Source organism: Tenrec ecaudatus, chromosome 8 (genome assembly GCF_050624435.1).
Source record: "Tenrec ecaudatus isolate mTenEca1 chromosome 8, mTenEca1.hap1, whole genome shotgun sequence".
NCBI classification, from domain to species: Eukaryota; Metazoa; Chordata; class Mammalia; order Afrosoricida; family Tenrecidae; genus Tenrec; species Tenrec ecaudatus.
In genome coordinates this window covers 32,149,454-32,168,332 of record NC_134537.1, presented here as the reverse complement: position 1 = coordinate 32,168,332, position 18,879 = coordinate 32,149,454, and positions in this window count along the sequence as shown.

Sequence of the window (18,879 nt, the reverse complement as noted above, 5' to 3'; positions counted from 1 at the left end):
TAGGTGCTGTCAAGTCTGTTCTGATGAATTGTTGTGCACCCGTGTACAACAGAATGAAACACCACCCAGTCCTGAGCCATCCTCACAATTACTCCAATACCTGAGCCCCGTGTTGCCACCATTGTGTGAGCTCACTGTGTTGAGGCCCCTCCTCTCTCACCGACCGTCCACTTTATGAAACCGCGGGGACCGTTTCCCGGAACGGGGTCCTACTGGTAGCCTGTCCACAGTGCATGAGACGAAATCTCACCATCCTTGTGTATAAGGAGTACTTTTTTCAACACTTTTATTGTGAGTTGATACAGATATCACATCATTTCATAGTTCAACCACATCGAGCAGTATTGAACAATTGCTACCCCAATCAGTTTCCAAACGTCATCACCTCCCTTTGCTGGCTGTCTTTCTTCCAAGGCACATTTTTTAGTCCATTTGAGTTAAAAAAACAGATTTATTGAAATAAAATTCACATTCAATTATCTATACATGTTTCCAATGTAAAATGTGATGTTCTGACATATGCAGATGAGTCTATGACCATAAAAAACACAATGAACATCTGTCTCTGTACCGCCCAGTTTCCTCATGAACTTAGGCAACCCTTCCCTTCTATTTCTTAGTACATCATTCTTCCCTTCTCTGGACAATCTTTGATTTATTTTCTGACATTATGAAATAGTGTACATATTCTACGTTTTGTTCTCATATAAGCATGCAATGATTCCGTTTGTACTATTTTTATCTGACTTCTTTCACTCTGTGTGATTAATTTTCAATGTGTCCATGTTGTTAGAAGCATGAATCAATACATTGTTTTGCTATCCACATGACTTTTATTTTTTTAAATAGTCTGCTATTTTATGGATACATTACAATTTTCCCCCTATGGGCCCAATGATAAAATTTGGGTCGTTTCAAATTGGGTCAAATCTAAATAAGGGAGATATGAAAGTATGCAGATAAATATTTGGACACATACTTATGTTCCCCTTGAGTGAATAAATAAATATCTGATAATGGAATGTCTGGGTCATATTACACATATACATTTGATATTTAAGAAATTACTAAGGCATTTCTCCAACAAGTTTTACCATTTCATATTATTACCGGTAATGTATGACAATTCTGATTGTTTCACATCTTTACCAACCCCTAATATGGTCAAACATGTTAATTTTAACCATTTAGATAGGTGTATAGTAGTGTTGCATAGTTTGAATCTGTATTGTCCTCTTTCTAATAAAATGGCCGACCTTTTCTTGTGCTTATTTGCCATCTATATGTCATTTATTAAAAAAAAAAGAAAATGATTAGGGCAAAGAATGTACAGATGAGCTTTATACAATTGATGTATGTATATGTATGGATTGTGATGAGTTGTATGAGCCCCTAATAAAATGTTTACAAAAAAAGTCATTAAAATATATTTAGATATTTTGCCCATTTTCTTTTTGTTTACATAATTTTCTATTGTAAGAGTACACATGTATTCTTGATCGAGTTTCTCATATAAATTACTTGAAAATATTTTCTCCTGGTACATTTCTTGTCTTTTTACTCTTTTACCAATGTCTTTCAGCAAATAAAATTTTTTTTCTTTATGGATACTGGTTTTTGGTGCTACAACTTAGAATATGTTTCTTTAACCCTGGTCAAAAAGAGTTTCTCCTATGTGTTCTTCAATAAATGTTTTAAATTTAGCTTTGACATTTAAGTCCATGGTAAATTTTGACTGGGAGGGAACCAGCAGAGTCTCATAATTATCTTGAGCAATCATAGCGAACGAGAAAGAGAAAGATCGAGTGAGACAGAATTTGTGAACGGATAAAAATGTGTCTGATGAACATGAAGCAGGAGACAAGTTCTTGCTGCTCTGTGACTGGTCTCAGTACCTGAATGGCCAGGTTCTATAATCATTTTGCTGGAGTGAATGAGAGACCTCAATTTAACATTTTCAGGTACGTGGTGTAGGTGTACAAATTAACTACATTACCTGTTCCTCATTTGAAGAATTAGCAGTCTTTTCTGTTTTTAAATGAAAACCTGCACGTGTTGGCATTCTTCATGCTGGAGCGCAGGTAGACTCACCTGCCGCCCTGTAAGACTTTAAAGGATAAGCCCTGACGATGGAGAGGACCAAGGTAGAGCAAACAGTGAATACGCTTGGCTGCTACCCACGAGACTGAAAATGTGAGCTCACTCAAAGGTGTCTTGGAAGAAAGGCCTCGTGATCTACTTCTGAAAAACCAGCTATTGAAATTCCCGTGCAGCATAATTCAACTCCAGTGCACAAGCTACACATGGGTCGCCATGAGTCAAGGTCAATTCAAGGGAAACACTTTTTATGGGTGCGTTTAGAGTTCAGAATATAATCTCTGTCCAAAATGCCTCAGATTTTCTATAAGTAACAGCCTAAATGAGGACAGAATGATGAGTCTTGGGAATTAAAGGTGCTGACTGTTATAGGTGGTTAGATGAGAGTACAGCTATTAATGATAATAAAGAAATGCATGAAGAAGAGAAAATCTTGATGAGGTATTAGTAAGAGAGGAACAGACTCTGGCCGCTACTGGAATCACTTTTCCTGGTAATAGGATTCATATGACTAAATTCTGAAAATTTATTTAAATATATTTTCTAGTTCCATCATTCAGGTTTCCAGTTCCTGGAAAAGAGAATGTCAATGGTGCAGTTTAACTCCATAAACTGTCTCCTTCGGAAATGGCATGGCTACACAGAGAGTCTCCACATTTTCCCTCCAAGCCACAGGAGAGTTAATTCAAATGCTAGATGTGTTAAGTTTGAGATCCCTGCAGGAGAGAATTTTGAAGAGGATGTGGATATATAGATTGCAGTTAAATTAGTTAGTTTATTGGGCCAACCTGGCAGATAAACACATGTGAGGTTAATTGAAGGGCAGAGAGATAAATAAATGGCTCAGTGAACCTCACCTTTCTCGTTCTGGGTCTCTGGCTTTGTGATGGTTGGGCCAGGGTGCAAGTGCCTTAGCCAGTTCCCTGCTTCAGCTGGCAAGGCTCACTTCCTGCAAGACATCCCCGAGGAGAAGCAGCATGGACCTACTCCTATGCAGCTCTGGGTGCTGGAACAGCCTTGTAGAGACCCCTGCCAGCATTCAGATGCTTACACACTCACCAACTCAGCTTTCCTCCTGCCGTTGGCATCATAGTATGTGTTTTGTGAGATGGAGGAGGACTTTGTGGATTGGTGTCAGACATATGGGTTAATGTTGGACTTGTGGGCTTTGGCAGCACTGGGTTGGGATGTTTTCTTGATGCGCACTTAACCTTTATATAAAACGCTCGTTTATAGATGAGTTTCTGTGGATTTGTTTCTCTAAAGTACCCAGACTAACACAACGGTTAAGAAACAAATTAGTGCTCACTATAAGACCATGAACTCAACACCATACAGAAAGAATGGTGAGGGATGTGGTATGCAGATTGAATAAAGGTAGAATCTTTGAGATCAGTTGAAGTGTAAGAACCAGACAGAGGGAAAAGAGGAAAGTGCTCAGAAAGACTGAGACCTGTCTGAGAACTAAAGGGCATTGTCTGTAAGGGTTAGCCTGCTTATTGCAAGGCAACAGAGATAATTTCTCTGTCAAGAAAGGTATCTTTTCTCCCAAGTTTTATAAAAGAAGAACTGCTATAAGTGAAGAAATGATCATCTATTTTCCAGGAACTGGGCATCTGGAAACAATATTATAAATATCACTCTCAAAATAATAATGCTGATGGAAAAATCCAAGTTTCTCACTTCTCATATTCGAATCAGTGGTGGCTATTCTAAGTCTACTCTTTTTGTAATTGCCCTTTTGAAAAATATTCCTAACTGAAAATCAGAATAAATTTAAGGGATGGATAAGAAAGTTTGAAGGCGAAATGTTTCAAGAATTGGTGAAATTCTCTAGCCATCGGGTAGTTATTTGGGAGAGCATTAACTGCCGAGTGAAAACCGTAAGCTATTATACAGGCATGCTTTCTATATTAGAAATGGCATAGATCTATTTTATGGGTAGTTTTCATAGATGATTGATATGTACTTTAAGCTGTGAGCTAGTAACAATTGTGACCTTTGTTGTAACAACTGTGAAGCTTTGTTTTCCTACAGGAAAGCTGTAGGCATTTAAGAACCTGCCCTTAGTCTTTCCCTTTGTTTTTCTTTTGTCCCAAACCTGGAAAAAGAGGGAGATTGTGTTTTATGATTCAACCGATACATCATTTTTTCATAATAAGTAACTAACCAGATGTCAGACTGGATTTAACTACCTTTAGACTTCGTTCCTCATTTAGGCTGGGAGGTGTCAACACAGTTATGTGAGTTAAAAAAAAGAGGAAAATTGACAGAATCAAAATAGTTGAAAAGGATGAAAAGGAATCTATAAAAATTCAGCCAATCAAAAATATCAAAACACAGTATTTATAGTAGAAGGGGAAAAACATTAATATTCACTCAAATTGTAGGTGAATGTGGGAGGTGTGAAAAACCTCACTATACCTACAGTGTACTCAGATAAACAGAAATTCTGTGGGAAAAAAACCCTTCTTTTTCAGTTAGTTTACTTTTTTTAAAGAAGTAAAACACTGAAGCTTATTTCTTATGTCGTTGGATGGGACTGACCCATAGGTTAGATTTTTGCCTGAAAATTACTATACCAAAAACCAAATTCACTGCCATCCCGTTGATGCTGACTCGTAATGAACCTTTAGGACAGGGTAGAATGGCCCCTGTGGGTTTCTGAAATGGTAAGTCATTCAGGGAGTAGAAAGGTCTGTCTTTCTCCTGTGGAGCAGCTGGTGATTTTGAACTCCTGACCTTACAGTTTGCAGCCCAACTTGTAAGCACCACGCCACCGGGGCATCTTCAAAATTACTATAGGAGGTCACAATGTCTGAAAGTCCAGTGTTTCCTCATACATAGGACAGAGATAAGACAATATAATGCCATAATGGAGCTCTAACATATTACTTTTGGTTTGTGTTGAAGTATAGGACTACTGACATTGTTCTGTTAGTACCCAAAGAACATACTTAAGCAATAGAAACTGACTGAAGACTGAGTGGTTAATACTTTAGCCAGGTTTTTTTTAAATGTAGGAATAAATTGTGAATTCAGTTTTAGGGACAGAACCCCTGAGGAAGGCCATTTGAGTAATCCGTAATTTTTCCTCATACAAATGTAACTCTGCCCTGTCTTATGGATATATTTTCTTTAGATACATAAGAATTGAGGAAGACTCAAAACTCCATGCCGTCCTTAGAAAATAATGAATTTAGATTCATCATATGGTGGCTAGCAAACACGATCTTTGCATAAAATAAAGTTATCAAAATAAAAAATAGTTTGGGCTTACCCTGTGCTGCATTGGGAGAGAGCTGGACATCCTTATCCCCTGACCAAGTGACAAATTTCCACTGGGTGATGGTGTTTTTCTCAGTGACTGGTAGCTGATATAGGTTTACTTATAGAGCAACATAAAGAAAAGGGCAAAGCATATATTTTAAAGTATATGTAAAACCAAAATAAAATTCAGAATTTGAATTCTGGTTCTGATGTGTATTAGCTCTTTAGGTAAGCATGTTATTTAGAATGCGTGTCTGAGCTTTTTAACTATAAATTCTCCAGTGTTAAATAATAATCATTATCTCATAATATGACTATAGAGACTTAATGAGATAATGTCCTAAAAGTGTTTTATACCCTGGGCAGTAAACCCTCAACGTATGTTACTTCTCTCTCTCTCTCTCTCTCTCTCTCTCTCTCTCTCTCTCTCTCTCTCTCTCTCTCTCTCTCTCTCTCTCTCTCTCTCTAATTGATCTATAAAGGAACTTCAAAAGGTTATGGGAAATGTCTTTATTATTCCAACCCCCCCCCCACACCCACACACATATATACTGTATCTGTATGTTGCTCAGAGCAATCAAGTCAGCTCCTTCTGAAACTGTTGCAGCCACCGGGTCAGTCCATCTTGTGGAGGACGTTTCTCTCACTGTCACTGTCCTTTTCCAAGTATGTTGTCCTCCAGGGACTGGTGTCTCTTAACAACATGTCCAAAGTACATGAAACAAAGTCTCACCATCTTCACTTCTAAAGAGTATTCAGGCAGTACTTCTTCCAAGACATATATTTTTAACCTTTTACCAGCCCAAGTATTTTCAATACTCTTTACCTGTACCGTAGTTTAAACATAGTTTCTTCTTGAGTCTTCCTTATTCAATGTCCAACATTCACATGCATATGAAATAATTGTAGATACAAAGGCATACCTTAGTTCTCAAAGCAACCTCCTGGCTTTCCAGTACCCTATTTTTAAAAATCATTTTATTGAGGACTCATGCAACTCTTATCACAACCCATACATGCATCCATTGTGTGAAGCACCTTTGTACATTTGTTGCCACCATCATTTTCAAAACATTTGCTTTCTACTTGAGCCCTTGGTATCAGCTCCTCGTTTTTCCCCTCCTTCAAGAACCCTTGATAATTTATGAATTGTTAGTATTTTTTCATGTCTTACACCAACTGATATCTCCATTCACCCACTTTTCTGTTGTCCGTACCCTGGGAAGAGGTTTTATATAGATCATTGTGTTGGTTCCCCCTTTCTCCCCCCGCCTTCCCCTTACTCTCCTGGTATCGCTACTCTCATTATGAGTCCTGAGGGGTTTATCTTTCCTGGAATCCATGTGTTTCCAGCTCTTATCTGTACTCATGTACATGCTCTGGTCTAGCTGGATTTGTAAGGCAGAATTGGGATCATGATAGTGGGGGGCGGGGGAAGTCTGCTTTCCAATACTTTAAAGTGACCCTGTATAGCAGATTTACCCAATTCAAAGATTTATGTATGTGTATACACACACACACACACACACACAGGTTCATTCAGCAAGATGGAAGATAAAAGTTAATTATTCCACACAGCAGTATAGAGGGCTCAGTTCAACTCATTTTCATGCAACAGGTAATATACTGGAAATCCTTCAATTCGCATAGGCTGCAGGGTCCAAGGTTAAGGAAGCAGACAGCAGAGTCTTCCCCCAAGCAAGGCAGGCAGAGTCTGCCAGCAGACAGCAAACAGCGGGATGGGTCAGCAAAAGTCAGTAGCTCAGGAGCTAAGCAAAGAAGGCCCTGGTGGGATCTGAACTCAGGCATGGTCACAGGATCCACCAGCATCAAGCTCAACCATCAACATGGTACAAAGCAACAGCATGGCAAAGGAGGTCCCAAAAGAGTCTCAAGCTCTAGCAACACAATCCATGGGTTGGCTTGACCCCTGATAGTATAGCACACAAGTTGAGGCAGAAAACTAGCTAAAGAGGAAGCACACTGGCCTGATCACCAGGGAGTAAGAGGCAAAGGAATGCCTGCTGTCTTTATTTAATTGGCTCATCCTGCAATCTAGTGTAACCTGATTAAAATTCTGCCCACATGTTCCTATTGGCCTCGTTGGCACAATAAACCTAATTATCACACTAAGGCAAATGGAAGAAATGATGAAGTCCAAGAGCTGAGCATGAAATTTAACAGGTACTTGAGAAGACAAGATTAACTATTTTAATGAAATGTGCAAAGACCTAGAGTTAGAAAATCAAAAAGGAAGAACACATTCAGCATACCTCTAAATGAAATAACTGAATAAAAACTTAAAGCTCAATTTTCAATATTGGAAGAGTCTATGGATAAAATATTGAATGATGCAGGGAGCATGAAAAGAAGATAGAGCAATACAGTCACTGTACGGAACATAACGACTGGACAGTCAACCATTTCAAAAGGTATCATATGAGCAAGAACCAATCGTGTGTGTGTGTGTGTGTGTGTGTGTGTGTGTGTTTGCTTTAAAGGAGTCATGGTGGCATATTGGTTAAGCCCTTCCTGCTAACCCAAAATTTGGCACTTTATCTACCTGCCAAGAAGTTCCTGGCACCCCTTGCCCAGAGAGCACACAGGAACAATGTCTATTGCTTAGTGTATGAGGGGCTTCAAAAAGTGTATGGAAAGGAAAGTTCTATTGTCTTTTAATCCCATTGTTCTATGAACTCTGTGAATCCCCCTTGTGGTCAGCACACTTGACTGTAAGTGACAGACGTGAAACACAACCCTGTTAGGAAAAACACAACAACACACCTTACTGGTATGCAGTCAATGATGACTTTTAGCGCCTTCCTGTGGGTTTCTGAGGCTAACCATGATGGGAGTGGAAAGCCCAGTCTCTTCTCCAAGGAACTGCTGTTGGTTGTGAACTGCAGACCCCGAGGATCGCAGCCCAATACATAACCACTGCACCCCTAGGTCTCCCTGTCCACGTTAAAAAAAAGCCCCTACTGTTCATTTACCCAACTGGCAAACAGGGCAGTGCTGAGCTGATTGGAAACAAAGACTTGAGCCCTGCCATGGGAGCTTTCTCTCTTCTTTCTGATTGCGGTGGCCTTTTCACTCAGTTGCATCGCCCTTCGACTCTGAGAAATGCAGCGATGGCCCATTTCAGTCTTGAAGTACTTGCGTCTCCTCTATCATCAAACTGAGGTGATTTCCCTGGTCTCAAATTACATGATCTGATTCTGATTGGCTCCTTCTACTCCTGAAGTAACCCACTGGGAAAGGAAAGCAGCATACCATGGTTGTTTCAGGTTGGCTATTGTGTCCTCCCACAAACCTTAAGAAGGGCACTTGGTTGGAGCCATTCATTATTGAGCAGGGAGCAGCCACTATGAAAACTCAATCAGCCATGATGTTGGATGACATAACAGAATACCGAAAGCACATGACATATAGGGTCACTATGAGTCTGAATTGACTCGATGGCTGTGAGTTATTGTTATGGGTGCTGTATGTAACTTAAAAGATAAATGAATTGTTGAGTGTTGTTCAATTCTGACTCTCAGGGACCCCATGTACAGCAGAACAAAACGTTTCGCAGCTGTTCAAGGCCACTGCCATGTTAATCACTGTGTTAGTCATCTCGTTGTGAGGCTTCTTTTTCCCTGTGCCTCTATCTCACCAAGCGTTATGGTCTTCTGTAGGGACGGTCTCTCCTAATATCATGTCCAAAGCATGTGCGATGAAATCACATCATCTTTGTTTCCTGAAAGCATTCTAGCGAGGGTATTTATGGACATCTGTGTGAAGCTAAGTATATGTGTCGGAATGATGCAACTAAATTCAAACTGTAGTTTCTCTTGGGAAGAAATATAATGAGTGTAAATTCACTGCCATTGAGTCAATGCCATTGAGTCAACCCTCTGTGGGTGTCCCAGACTTGTTTATAAGAATAGAAAACCCACTTTCTATGGTTCAGCTGCTGGTGGTTTCAAACTGCCAACTCATAACCACTACAGCAGGGCTCTTAAAGAGAGCGAATGGAGACGTTTAATGGATTAGTGAAAATTCAGTGAGTTAGTTAGGAAAATAAGAGAGAAAAAAAAGATCTGAAAACAACAATAAAATGGAAACAAGTTTTTTAGCCAAGACAAATCTCATATTTAAATATCTGTAGTAAAGGAGTAAAAATAAGAAATGGAATTATTTCTCTGAATATATTTATTGTTGTTGCTAGTGACCATTGAGTTGGCTTTGACCTGTGATGACCATAAAGACACGCTTGCTTTCCCTGGGGCTTTCAAGGCTTTGACTTTGTACAGGAACTTCCAGGTATGTCTCCTGAGACATCAACCTTTGAGATAGTGATTGAGAGATTAACCCTTTGTACTACCCAGGGACTCTCAAAGAAACCTTACCCAGAAGAATTTTCAGAAGTGGTATGGATGAGCGTTCACTCGATTTAAACTCTCATTCATTTTCTCTGAGATGCCATGTTTTCTTCAATTGGCTCAGGTATCTGAATCCAAGGTGTTACAAATGCTTCTTTATACAATTGTACTCCTGACTCAACTGAGAAGTTCTTTGTTGTTGACATATAAAGTAGTCTACCGAATAATGAAGTAAAGGCTGATTTGTTGACCAGATGTTGCAATAATCAATAATCTCTTGAGACAACAAGCAATGAAACATTAGGTCATGGATTTCTAAAGAATGTAGACAGTCTTTCTTTGTCAAAAGATCTGGAGCCAGGTAAACATAATGTAAGAAAAGATACAGCTTTAAGATTAAAGGTGTAAAAGTCACTGCTGTCTGCCAAGAAAGAGAAAACAAACAAGGTGTTTTCTTTATCATGAAAAAAAAAACGGCAAAGGGGAGCAGGAATGAGGCTTATATGTGAGTGATAAAGTATCCTTGTGGAATGAGTCGGTTACTTGTTCAAAATTCAACTAAGACATGACTCAACTTATTAGGACTTGGTAAACATACATAATATTAAATATAACCGTTTTGTCTGCTGTCTCTTTACATACAATGAAGCGATTAAAAAATTGTTCAAAGGGAAGCTGGTTCCCTTCCGTATTGCATTGCTATGCCTATTTTGGGGACTTGAGGGAAAGTGGTGCAGAATTCTTTAGAAAACAATTTTCTTCTGCCCCTCACAAGGAAATGCTTGCTGGTCTTCAGTTTTAATTTGAGAGAAACAATTGTGTAGACTCAATGCAGATTTTGTCTTGCATTGCATGTCATCTGCCCTTCCTTATAAGCTTCCCTGTGAGGAGTCCTGGTGGTGTAGTGGTTATGCATTAGACTGTGACCTGCATGGCCAATAGTTCAAAACCACCAGCAGCTCTGAGGAAGATAGACTGGGAGTGAGTTTCATTTTACTTTTTTTTTTTTTGGGGGGGGGGTATGATCAAATAGGAAGAGTCATCTACTTCTCAAGGTAATATTCAAACAGGTCTTGTATTTTGCTCTGTCTTCAGAAATGACCAGTGCTTGGTTCTAGGAATGTGCTATATCAAGACTTTTGCTTACTAATTAATTTCTTAATACATGGAGCAAAAAGAACTAGGAATGACTTTTAAATCTCCTTTTGAAAGAAAAAGGCAAAACAAAACCCTTCCCTAGGTGTTGATCATGCAGCGAGTCAAGGATTTCGTTAATGGATATTACCACAGAGCTAAGCATTTTGTAATGTGATAAGGGGACTTTTGCCTCGAAAACACCTGTTTGAATCCATCCCAAGTAGATAGGGGCTGAAGTCACCATTGCCAGTATGGAGAGAGCTAGCACTGGATTAGGGTTTCAATCCCAAGCAACAGGTGTCCTTGTCATAAAATTGGTAATAACTATGGGCCAGATAAGTTAGGGGCTGAAAGAGCCACCAAAGTAAGACCATATAATCTAGATAAGTCCATGGAGGAAGCTCAGGGCCCCAGTGGGGCAGCTCAATATGGGACATGAAAGATGCTTAGAAGACTAGAGATGTTAGACCCAAATTTTAGCCCTAACTCTGTTTTTGTTTTGTTTTAACAAAATGTTCCTGCATCATCTTATAATTTCCTGGCCCAGACTTTAAAGTATCCCAAATTATTATGGGGAATAATACTTCTAAACCCAAATCAAACTCACATCATCCAGTCAATTATCAGTTAAAATGACTCTAAGTTGTAAATCTTTATGGGAGTAGACAGCCTCATCTTTCTCCCAAAGAACAACCGGTGGGTTTAACCAGCATCCTGGGTAGCAGTCCAGTGCTAAACCCACAGCCCCATAGTTGGGTGCTCACTGCCTTGGAGTCGGTTCTCATTCATAGTGATCCTATGTGGCAGATTTGAACTGCTACTGTGCTTTTCCAAGGCTGTAACTGTTTATAGCTGTAGAAAGCCTCATTTTCTCACACAGAGAAGCTAGTGGTTTTGAAACACTCACCTTGTGGTGTGCAACACAATGGGGAACCCATTATGCTACCAAGGCTCCTAGCTGTGTACTAGAATTGTTCACTTCTACATCATTGTTCAATGTTCCTAGATCTACTCCACAGAAAGAATTAGGAGATGTGTGTGTGTGTGTGTGTGTGTGTGTACACACATACATGTGTCTACGTATTTCCTAGTTCTTTTTTAATAGATATAATTAAAAATACTTTATGAAACCATATTAACATTTCCAGTTCAAATTCAGTAGCACAATTTAAAAAATCTTTTAAGTACTATGTCTAGGAGTCACTGTGGTATAAACAATTAAGTGCTCAACTACTAACCACAAGTTTGGTCAGCCATTGCAAATCCTATGGAATGTCATTCTATGTTCTAACACATGGGGTCACCATGAGTCAGAAACAGCACAGTGGTTACAGGTTATTGGTTTGGTATTCTGTCTGTATTACCTTTCTTCCAAAATTGCGATATTGGTTCTTAAGGATATAAATCAAAACAAACAAGCACATTCATTGCCATCTACTATATGTTGACTCTCAACAACCCAATGGGACAAGGGAGAACAAGTTTACCTCGTGAGATTCTGAGACCAATTCTTTAAGGGAATAGAGAGAGTACTGCTTTTCTCCCACAGAGGAGCTAGTGGTCTTCGACTGCTGAGCTTGCAGTTAGCACCCCCGGGGATCCTCTCAAGGATGGAGGAGAAGACAAAATAAGAATATTCTTACAATTATATTTTTTATCCACATTGCATACGTGACCATTTCAGATTACGACTACTCATAATACCACCGTCAATATGTATATGTTTTGTCTCTGCTCTCCTATTATTTCCCCCCCAACAGTTTTATTGCCAAGTAACTTGCATAGCATATTATTCAATGGAGAATTGTACAATCAGTTCCACAGCAATGTTAGAGCACACCCCCACCACTGACCCCAGCCATAGCTAAATCACCTTTAAGATGATCACAATCCTTTCTAGCGCTCCCTCCCCTCTCCTGTTTTCATTTGTTACTCCATAATCCCCTTTCCCTCCCTATCATCGCACCCATCCCTTGTGTTCCCTGCATCCCATTGTGTGCTCTGTGCTCTCCATCTTGTCTTTTGTTTTAGTTCTCTAACTGTATATCAATAATGAACACTAGACTTTATGGTAATGTGCCTGTAGACATTTTGATTGGCTGAAGCTTGTTCTCTAGAAATTTCTCACAGTGAGTTCTTGGGGAAAATATTTCCTAGAGTTGTTGGATATCAATAACTTCATGCTTTTCCTTTCTACTTAAAAGTCTGTATAAAATTCCGATGTCACGTGTTCTTTTCAGATGTTTCTTATTAAAATATGGCATGTCCATTGTATTTTACCAGACAGTTTGCTGTTGAAAAGTGGGATGCTAATCGAATGGTTTTTTCCTTATACCTCACGATTTTGCCCTCTGGTTGCCTTTGAGACACTGCTGACTCACAGAGGTCCTGTAGGATGGGGTACCACTGCCTCCTGGTCTGTCCAAAGCTATATTCTTGAATTGAGGGAGAAGACTGCCACAGCCAAACATTCAAAGCGAGTTTGAGATGACACCATGGTTAATGAGGACGCATACTGACCCTGTAGGGCGGGGTAACCGCACCTGCGAGTTTCCGAGACTGTCACTGTTGATGGAAATGGACCGCTCCATCTTCCTGGCAGAGCGCCCACCACGAGAATCACAGCCACAGTCTAACCACTGAGCCACCAGGGCTCCTGTGTCTTCAGGTCACCTTACTTTTTTTCCTCCCACTAGTTGGCTGACTGAACAATATTTGTCTTTGTTTACAATCACATAATTTCACAAGAATTTGTCTTGATGTGATCGTTTTGAATTGATATTCTCGGAGACACAATGTGTTTTCAAAATGTAATTTCAAATCACATTTTTAAATTCCAACAAAGCCTTTTATTTTTAATTAGTTCTTAATATTTGTTCCACTATCTTTTTTTCAAATATTTTTAATTTTGCTTGCTTGCTTTGTGGTTACAATTTTGTTTTGTTTGGGGGTCTCTTATTATTTATATACTTTGATGCTTTCTTTGCTGATTCTGAATATTTATCCCCCTCTCCAATTCGCATTTTTCTTTCTTTTTTACTTAAAGTGTATTTGCATTTGGATAACTATTATTTCCTGTTTTATTTGAAAGCTTGTCTCTTTACCTCTTAATTTTCATAAGGAAGTGTATGTTTTATCTCTTTCCTCTGTTATTTCTTCTAACTTATTCTTCATTTCTGAAATGATATCATTATTCCTAAACTTTCTAATTCTTTCTTAAGTTCTATTATGACATTCATGCATCTGCCTTCCGGTGCTTGTGATCATTTTTATTAACATCTTCTATGTTTTCTTTAAACAGAGGATCACAAATTCTCTTGTGGGCATATCTTTCCAATTTGTTTACATTTTTTGTAGGGATATTAGTCTGCTATTTATTATCTTTATTTGCGGTAATCTTACCTCAGTACTTTTATTTTGTATGTTTTATTGTGAAATTAAGTTTTGACCCCCACCCCCCGGTGACAATTAGAAAAAGTCTTGCTTCGGGGAAGCTTTACCAAAAGAAAAAAAAATCTAAACTCACAGAAGGCTGTGTCCTATTATTTTCTTATGATATGCAACAATATTGTGAGCTACTTTCTGATTTGCTTGGTAATCAGTTTGTCTACTTTGCTGCTTTCTTTGCTAGCCCTCCCGGCAAAATGTTTGAGTAGCTCCAAGCTTACCAGAAGGTCTACAGTATGAACCTGCCAGCCACTCTATGGGGCAAATATGTGGCAGCCTGCTCCTATGAAGTGTGCAGTCTGTGAAGCCCTACGGGGCAGTTCTTCTCCGTGCTCTTGGGTTGCTAAGAGCTGGAATCGACGGCAGTGTTTACTTGGGGCATATGTCTCGTATCTTAGCTGTCTTTATTTTACTAAGTTTTGAATTCAATTGTTCCTCTGTTAGAAGGACTATTCTGGAAAGATATTCTGGCTGGTCCCTTCTACAGATTCATATAACTCATCTGGCTCCAGCTCCCCTTGAGCTCTCTAGAGCCCCCTTATACTCACCTGATACTGAACACTCCAAGTTTCAATGCCATCCTCAACTTGTCCTGTTAAGATTTATAGAACATACCTATTGCCTATTTTGATATTTTGTTTTGTTTTAAGGTGTGAAAAACAGATCTTGATAATTCTTTCCATTTTTATTCGCACAGAAGTTGTGATCGGGAATTTTGTGTGTCATTTGAGTGGTGCTCTCTAGGTTGAAGATGCATGTGGCCACAACCACCTTTCATTAAAACTTTACCTTTAAATGAATTACAATGTCTTTTTAATTCTGAGGCAACATAACTGTCCCTCTATCCGATTAAGCTTTGATAGCCAGCCGTACTGAACGAGTCAAAGGTAGTTTTGGAAATGCCTGGCCAACAGCTTATGAACCAGAGCCAAGTCAATGAAAACGTTTGTCACCTGTGTAAGACACAGTCATATTAACATGTCACCTCTGCCCTCACAAGACATATGGAGGTAGACATACCATGGGGAGCCAGCCAGACAAATGTACAACAGAACTGACCTGATCTAGGCCAAATAAATGGTAATTTAAAAGAAAAAAAGAATGTGTGCAGTGGGGCCAACCAAGAAGGGTGTGTAACAGATCAGCAATGGGAGCAAAGAAAGCACAGCTAAAAAGCCCTTGAGTAGCCCACAAAATAGACTTCAGGTTAAGGAGGGGCAATTCTTGGAATCCCCCAGGACCAGTGGGGAAATAGATCAGCAGAAAGATCTGTAATTAAGTATGAGTTTTTTTTTTGGGGGGGGGGTGTTGGTGGTCCTAGGTTTTTTTCTCTTCTTACTCAATCTTTTATTTTCTTTTTGTTTTGTCTCTGTTATTGTTGGTTGCTTATCCATATGAGACAGGCATGGGAATCAAGCCTAAGGAGAAAGCAATGGGACCAATGGTTCCAGAGGAACCTGGGGGGAGGAGTTATGGGTGGGTAGGAACAGTAAGTAAAAAACACCATAGACAAGGGAACGACTAGAGAATTAAAATCAATAATGAGGAGGATGTAAAGATCCTGGGGGTGTTGGGTGTTGGAACAACAATTTAGCTAGGAATTACTGAGGCAGAAGAAGGATGAGTGTGATGGTAGGGTAAGAGGAAGGTAAAGGGAAACGGAGGAAAGATCTAGAAAGCAAAGCCATGGATCAAGGTACAAACATAGTGTTTACAAATGTAAATACGTTAATTCATAAAATAGTGGTATTGGCCTATGTACATATATTTATATGGGAATACATTGAGGGAGTAGATGGATTTTGGGTCCCTGCTCAAGCCCTGAATCAACATAAGAACACTTTGTTCTAACAACCTGGCATTCTGTGATGTTCAACCACCCAGCACGATCACTGAAGACAAAAATGGGTGCATAAGAAAATGTGGTGAAAAAACCTGATGGGCCCGGCTATGGAGTCTTAAAGGCTTGAAGGTTAACAAGCATCCATCAAGCAGAGAAGCAACAAGCCATATAGAAGAAGCACACCAGCCTGGGTGATCATGAGGTGTCAACAGGATCAGGTAAAGGCATCAGAAGACCCCAAACAAATAAAACATAGTGGTGAGAATGAGGGGGTCAGAGCAGAGACCCAAAACCCACTTGTAGACAATAGGATACCCTCTCCAGAAGAGACACCAAGGGGACCAGTCAGCCAGGGCGCAGTATTACACCTATGAAACACACACTCCTCTTGTTCCTTGAGGCATCTTCACCACCCCCACCCCCCACTGTCATGACTGCAGTCCTGCCTTTCACTGAGGGCTAGACCAGAGCATATACAAAGGTATAGATAAGAGTTCAGGACACAGGGAATCCAGGCCAGATAAACCCCTCAGGGACAGAAGTTGCAATAGTGATACCACGAGGGTAGGGGGAAGGCAATAAGAGGAGGGGAGGAAGGGACAACCAATCACAATGATGGACACATAACCATCCAACCACAGAACAACAGAAACTGTGGGGGAAGGAAGACAGCAATTGGTATAATAGATGAAAATAATAATTTATAATTTATCAAGGGGTCATAAGGATGGGAGGGGAGGAGAGAGGGGGGAAGGAGGGCTCAAATAGAAAAATAAATATTTAGAAAATAGTGATGGCAACCTATGTATAAATATGCCTGATACAATTGGTGTATGGATTCTTATAAAAGTTGTAAGAGCACCCAATAAAATGAACTGAAGGACAAACAAAGAATGTTATGTTGGTGTTGGGATGGAATGGGGTGGACTGGGGGTGGTAATGATGGTAGGCACTACCTTAAGTAAGAGATGTAACAAAGTAACATCACATTGAAATAGAATACCTGTTTACACCAAAGTACTGTGTAAAGCCCGATTTCCATATAGTTGTTGTATTATAGATGAAAAACAACATAGATGTTTTCTTGTATATAAATATTTTGATTCTCTAACTGCTATTGATTAAAAATTACAAGTGAGGGAAGAGCAAAGAGCATAAATATAGTGGTTAATGGTGAGGTACATTTTGTCATATATTTCTCTATAGTTCACATAGAGGCTCTGAGAGAGTCATCTAACAAAAGAAACACATTTTTCCCTTATGATTTGGACACAATTTTAAACTTATAGAAAAATTTAAATAAGTAATCATTTAATAAGTAATTTTTATTTAAACCACTACTGTCAAGACTATTTAATAATGTAATCCCAAGAAATATATTCTTCAATATAACCACACACACACACATAATTGTTGCCATCAAGTCAGTTCTGATTCAAGGAGAATCTATGTATTTCAAAGTCGACTTCTATCTCAGAGGGTTTTCTGTGGCTGTGAACTTTTGGAAGGTGATCTTCTTCCAAGGCATCTCTCTGGGTGGATTCAAAGAATATATATCTATATCTACCTATATCTATCTGTATCTCTATCTATCTATCTATCTATCTATCTATCTATCTATCTATCTATCTATCATCTATTTATCTATCTATTTAAATTACTCAAGGACCTGACTGTTTGTAACACTCAGGAATTGCATAGAGGCACAGGAGAGCTATATAAACCGTGGAATCAGCATGTATTCATTGTTGTTGCTAGGACTAGGTGCCATTCAGTTCTGAGTGGTTCTGACTGTGTACAACAGAACAAAGCCCTGCTGGGTCCTGCACCATTGGCACAAATGCTATTATGTTTGAGTATGTGGTTGTAGCCTCTGCGTCAACCGACCTTGTCAAGGGCCTTCCTCTGTTTCTCTGTCCCCATACTTTACCACATATGATGTCCTTCTCCAGAGATGGCATCTCCTGACAATATGGACTAAGTATCTACGCTGAAGCCTTGCCATCCTTGCCTCTGAGGCGCATTCTGACTGTACTTCTTCCAAAACAGATTTGTTTGTTTAGGCAGTTCATGGTACTTTCAATATTCTTCTCCAGCACCATAATTCAAATGCATTGGTTTTCCTTATGTCCAACATTCGCATGCACAAGAAGCAATCTAATCCTCAAACCCTATTCAACTTTCACCCATTTGGCTACTCATGTACTTCAATGTACAAATATCCATTGGGTCGTCATGTTTCTTTAGTTCTTTCTATCTGGAACCATTTTCTCTCTGTCGTTTACTCTCCTAACCTAGTTAGGTGTCATCAGGTGGATCCCTACTAATGGTGCCCCATTTACAAAAGATTAAGCGCCACCTGCTCCTGTGCCATCGTCACAATTTATTATTTGGTTTGGGCCCATCAGTCGAGCTTGCCCCTGCGACTTTTCCTCTTTGACCAATAATGTACTTCAGGGTAAGAATATGCGATCTTGGGTTACAGCAAACATTGGTTTTTCAGATTTCTTTATTTTCTTTCTATCTAGAACAGTTTGTCACTCCATCTTTTACTGTCCTAACCTAATTGTCATCAAGTTGGTCTACTAGTACTGACCACTCCACTTTACCAACTATCATACACTTTTCCAGGGACTGGTGGCTCTTGATAACATGTCCAAAATACATGAGACAAAGCATCACCATTCTTGCTCCTTCTTCTTCTTTTTTTTCCCATTC